The sequence below is a fragment of the Notamacropus eugenii genome, chromosome 2, assembly GCF_028372415.1.
Source record: "Notamacropus eugenii isolate mMacEug1 chromosome 2, mMacEug1.pri_v2, whole genome shotgun sequence".
In the NCBI taxonomy this organism is placed as follows: domain Eukaryota; kingdom Metazoa; phylum Chordata; class Mammalia; order Diprotodontia; family Macropodidae; genus Notamacropus; species Notamacropus eugenii.
The window spans coordinates 231710690-231716915 of record NC_092873.1 but is presented as its reverse complement, the minus strand read 5'-3'; positions in this window follow the sequence as shown (position 1 = coordinate 231716915).

Here is a 6226-nt window from a genome sequence, read left to right as displayed (position 1 = left end):
GAGAAACAGGAGGTTATCTCTTACTTCAATTTCATATTTACCCCCATTAGAATGTAAGCTCCTTGAGATTTCTTCATTTTTGCGTTTGTAGAGAAAAGCTACTCTCTCCCTACCCTATCCCTCACCCAAATGTAATGGACTGTCTTAGATGGAAGTAGGTTCAGATTCTCTCTTGCTTTGGGTTTTTAAGCAAAGACTGAATGATCATTCTATCAGGTATATTGCACTGGGGATTTTTATGCAGGTAAATGTTGGACTTGTTAACCTCTGAAGTCCTTTCCAGTTCTAAGGTTCTATGATCATCTAAAAGTAGCATATGAAGAATACACATAAATCTTCACTTATTCTCCACCCATTTCCTATACCCTCCCACTTGTCTGTCAGCCCACACATTTGACTTACCCTTAATCACATTTTCCAGCCATTCACCTACTCATTCAGTTTCTCCTGTTTATCAGCTATCTACCACTTTCCCACCCTCTACCTGCCCATGTTTATCCACCCACACCTGTTATATGTCCGTTCACTCTCTATTGATTTGGTCTTTCTTCTTCTTCGCTTCTTTCTTAATTCACCATGTAAGTCTTTTGCTAATTGTTTTTTTCCCATGTTACTTGTCTTAAATTTTTTTATATGTTCCCTTTTACCCCTTCATCGTTGTTCTTCCTGTCTTTTCTTTTTCTTCTTTTCTATGCCAGTTTATTTTGCTCTTGCTCCCAATTTTTCTTCTCTTTTTTGGAGGGAGTGGAGTTTCCCTTTTCCTTTCTCTTTTCTTCTTGCTTCTCTCTCTATCTTTTAAAATCTCTTTCCTAACATCATTTTCTTTAGTTTCCATGTCTCTATTTCTGGTGTGGGTTTTTTCTTTTGTGTTTTCTTCTTTTATCGCCTGAAGAACTACAATCTTCCTCCTTTTCCCCAGGTCTCTAGAGCAGGGATTCTAAACGTATTTGGTATAAGTGAACTGTTTGACAGTCTGATGAAGCCTATAAACCCCTTCTCAGAATAATATTTTTAAATACATAAAATAAAATACCTAGGATTACAAAGGAAACCAATTATTTTGAAATACAGTTATCAAGATATCTTTTTTTTTTTAATGAGTCTGAGGTGTAAGATGCCTGCTATGGGAAGAAGCTCTTTTTCTTACTTGATAGGAAAAGTGTAATATCCAGTATAGGACAGAGAGCAGGGATTACCAGTGACACAAGTGATAAGAGAAGTGCCTCCCTCTCTATCCTTCCATCCATCCTTAGGCACCATTATTTATTATTTAGGCTTATTAATTTTTCAGTGGTGGGAAAAAGAATGAAAGAGCTAGTGTGGCACAGTGGAAAGAGCATTGAATTTAGAATCAGAAGACCTGGTTCAAATCTTGATTCTTCTACTCATGTGACCTTGGTGAGTCACTTAATCTCACTGAACCTGTTTCCTTATCAGTAAAATGAAGAGATTGGACCAGATGAACTCTAAGATCTCTTCTTACAAATATGATCATATAACTAACATTAAATGAATATAGAAAGAGATCTTTATAACTTAGAAGGTGCTCTTTGAAAGTTGCCATGACCAAAAAATTATTGTAGCCAATCTGGGGATGAGATTGTCTGAATTTAACTAAGGTCATCCTCAGATTACAGACAACCACTGAGCTGGTACTTTAAGCCCTTTCAGTTTAGCAGCACCTGCCAGTACTTGTGGTCAGTTGGCCTAGCCTCTAACAATCTAGGGTCACCTCCATGCCACAACGGGCCTGTGAGTAGGACTTTCATGGCCACTGATTTACTATAAAAAGAGCTAAGTGGGTTCCAATGCAATTTCATTCAATTTTTTCCCTCAAAATCAAAAAACTATATACATGTTCTTGAATGTGTGTTTACTGATGTCACTTATGATGCAAATGTTTCATTTCTTTCCCAGTCCACTTTGGGGAACTTCTGGGAATTGTCCCAGGCTGCCTAGTGGCAGTTATCCAACTCTCTTATTTGAAACTCAAAATGTGTCCTACAGAGTACCTCAGATATCAGCTCCACTTTAAGTAGCTAAAGATATACCTGAGGATACCAGAAGTAAGTGTGACTGCTTCCTTTGGCAGAACCAGAAAAGTCCTTTGGCAGAATCAACCCCCTCTAACAGGGTGGGAGTGAGACCAGAGGGAGTCTTTCCATAAGAGGTTACTCCAGTGATAACTAACAAATTAGACTGACACATATTGCCACTCATTTCTGTGAGGGATGGAGCTAAAAGTAAGAATTCTGGCACCTAGGAAAAAGGGGTGCCATTGGGATCTCACTTCTGAGGCAGGGCTAGCTGTACTTTTCCATTTCATTAGGCAGCAAGTGTGTTTCCTATGAGATACTTAGAGTTGGATGTGGTCATACTAGGATAGGGAGGATCTACCCCCAGGGAATGTGGTCCATGCTCCCAAAGGGCAGTCAATGACCATCTATTCCACCAAGCCCCCAAAAGCTGGAGAGGCTTTCCTGGCAGTAGCCTCTCTCAGCCTTGCAATGTGTGGCAGGCAGTGGGCCATGGGCTATTTCTCTGAACAAGTGTGGCAATTGAACCTGGAAGGGAATTGGAGCTGGGGCATACGCTGAGAAGTCTGAGGTGGGTTCTGCTAGTGGCTCAGAGCAGCCATAGTGCTTAGATAATTGAGGCAACTTTCTTTCCCTGTACTCCAGGTACAATTGACCATTCGTCTCTTCCCCTCTAAGGTCTCCATGATAACTCCTCTCTGCTAAATTATTTGGGGCATTTACCTGATACTGAAATTTTAAGGCTTTCATAGAATTTTTTCTCTTTATCCATTTTGGATCTTGAGAGTTCAGTGTCTCAAAGTAAATAATATTAAAGAAGTCTATGCCTTGCCTGGGATTTGTTAGGAGCTAAGGTTGTTATTATTGTTTAGTCACATCTGATTCTTTGTGACCCCTTCTGGCTCTTTTTTTTTTTTTTTTAGCAAAGATACTGGAGTGGTTTGCTGTTTTCTTATGCAGTTCATTTTATAGATGAGAAAACTGAGGCTAACAGGATTAAGTGACTTTGCCACAGTCACATAGTTAATAAGTATCTGAGGCCATATTGGAACTCAAGAAGATAAGTCTTCAGGCCTGCTTCTCTATTTATTGCACCACCTAGCTGCTGGCTAAACTGCTTAATATGCTGCCGATAATGGTTTTCACACAGAAAACTGGTCCACTTGGGCAAGTTGACTCGCTGATGATATGAAGCAAGATCTTAAGCGAAATTACCTGCAAAGATCTATAATCCTACTACAGAAATCTCCAATATAATGTCCTTTTACAAATTACTATGTCTGGTATGTGGCCATAATATGGCAGGTTGTGATAGCACATACCTGAAATACCTGTTTCTGGGGAGACAGAGCTGGTGGATCACTTGAGGTAGGGAGTTCTCATTGGCAGTCATTGATTGCTGTTTAGGTCTATTCTTGTTTTCAGGAAGCTCTACCTGAATAAGGTTTCCACTTTCTCTTCTAGCTATTTACTGTTCTTTGAATTCTTTCCTCAGGAGCTTTAATTTCATTTTTTTCTATTGTTTCATTGTTTCTAGATACTCTCATAGTTCTTATAGAAAATGCTTTCTCTTTTTTTCTTTTTCTTGTAACTATTATAGATTTACTCCTTCTTTGGGGGGATCTCTAGATATAAAATCATTTTTATATTGGTCAGTATTTGTCTTCAATGTAGTCATGTCTCCAGCTTTGGTTCTTTAATTTGACTTTGTGCCAAGACCGCTCCCTGCTACCCTTTTGGGTAGAGTGCTTGGTCCTGCTTGATCTTGATTATATCTCCCTCTACTTCCTGGGCTTAGGTTCCCCTAGATCTTTGAGATTCAGAGCTCTGGGACTTCAGGGCCCTCTATGGAATCTCAAGCCAGAGTACTGAGGACCTCAGAAACCCTGGGCAGACTTAGATTCTGAGTGATGCTATACCTCTCTGGCCACTGCTGCTTCCTAGGACCTTCTGGTTACCCTGGGGTTTTCTTAACTCCCTTCATCTTTCTCAGGATGGTTCTTCCACTCTTGCCATCTCTGATGTTGGCTATACCTAGCTTCACTGAAGGCTGATCATGCTGGGAGGCTGGGTTTGTTTGCTTGCACTGGAACTGGTTTTATTATTAGACCCCTTTCCTATTGCCTGTAAGCTTCTGGCTGCCTTTTTGTTTGTGCACGTTTGAGTGGGAGAAGTAATTCGCTGTAGGTTCTCATGGTATTTCTAAATCTCTTAATCGTTATTTGGTCATGTGCAAATTTCAGATTTTTGCTGAAGTAGTGTTTGAGAGCTGGGCAGTTTGCTTCTCTTTGGGAAGTCATTCTTTAAAAAAGCACAAAGATTTTGTATATATTTAAGATACTAATATTTTAGTGACTTTACTTGTATAATTCTAAACTGTTTTCCAAAAATGGTTATACCAACTCACAGATTCACCAGTAATGTATTAGTGTGCATATCTTCAATCTCTTCAGGGTTGACTATCCTCATCTTTTGTTATTTTTTTCAATTTGCTAGGTATGAAGTAAGACCTCAGGACTGTTTTGATCCCCATTTCTCTTACTATTAGTGATTTCAAACATCCTTTTATATGGTTGATAATTCTTCTTTTGAGAACTATTTGTTTATATCCTTTGACTACTTATTTATTGGGGAGGGATTAAGTATTAGTCAGACTTTGTATATTTTCAGTTCCTAACACATTTTGTGTTTTTCTTATAATTATACTACCATTTTAAGTATATCATCAAATTCAGTAGAACAGCTCAAAGGGATTTAGATCTAGAAAGAATTATAGAGGTCATTAAGAAAACTGAGTCCTAGACGTATTAAACAACTCAAGATAGCACAGAATTGGAACCCAATTCTTCTTGCCTCAAAGTCACAAGCTCTTGTCACTTCCACTGAACCCCTTTCTCAATAGAAATGTTCTTTGTAACAAAGAAACTGTATGTTTTATTTTCTTATACCATAGATGTTTGGATTTTTTTTTTTTGCTTGACTGTATTTATTTATGTTAAAAAAAAAAAGAGCTTTTTTTTTCCCCTGAAAGGACAGCTATGAAAGGAAAGTGGGGAGTGACAGTGGTACAAAAAAAAATGATTAAAGAGCACCAAAGAAGCATTTAAAATATACCTAGAAGTGTATAAAATTAAGTTCAGAAGGGAATACAGAAAACCAGGGAAGGATTAGTGTTACTGATCAAATTGAATAGGTCTAATAAGTCCTAATTCCTCAATAAAGTCAAATTCTAAAAGGGGTAAGGGTGGGGGATAATTGGCAAACAGCCTGGCAGAGAGACATACAGGGCAAATTATATACAATTAGAGTGAAGATCTTTCAACCCACAGGAAGAAAAAAAAAGCTCGTAGCTTGTCTGCAGGGACAATTGTTCAAGGAGACTCCTTTCTCTTTGCTATGTGAACAGAGGCTTGAATCAGGTGACTCCTTTCTGGTAGAGGTATTTTGGGCAGATCCTTGATAAGAAAGTTTTTGGAAGTTTTTCTATCTTTTGATCATTTATCTATTGGGAAATGGTGGAATTAAGTCTTAAACTGACTTTCTGTATCTTCAGTGCCTAACATGGTGATCTTAAATATTTGTTGATGGGAAGACTTATACATATTCATATGAATTTGGAGTGGAGTACATACAATGACCACAATGATAATACCTTAAACAGATAGCTAAATTCAGATTAAATGTAATGACTGATATTGGTTCCAGAAGAGAGAGGATGAAACACAAATCTCTTCTTTTCTTGGAGATGTGTGTGCAACAGGAAGAGGAGGAAACTACTATGGGAGTAAAAAAACTGCATATACTGTCAAAGCCCATCACCATGTTTGTTGGTTTTGCTTACTTTCCTTTCTTCCTTCCCTCTTCTTCCTCTCTCTTCTTGAAATTCAAAAGGGCTGGATTTGGCATAAAAGCACAGGGAAAAAAATAACATTTCAGGTGTCAAATTTAATTTATATTTATGCTACCATTTTAAGTACATTATCAAACTCAATAGAACAGGACTTTAGAGATCATTTAATTAAGGAAAGTGAGACCCAGACATATTAAACAACTTCCTCAAGATAATACAGGTTATTGATTAGCCAAGCTAGAATTGGAATCCAATCATAAGTGACTTCTTAAAAAAAACTTTTTTAAATTGATGGTTTTTTTTTTTACATTTTCATTCCACTGAACTCCTTCCCCAATAG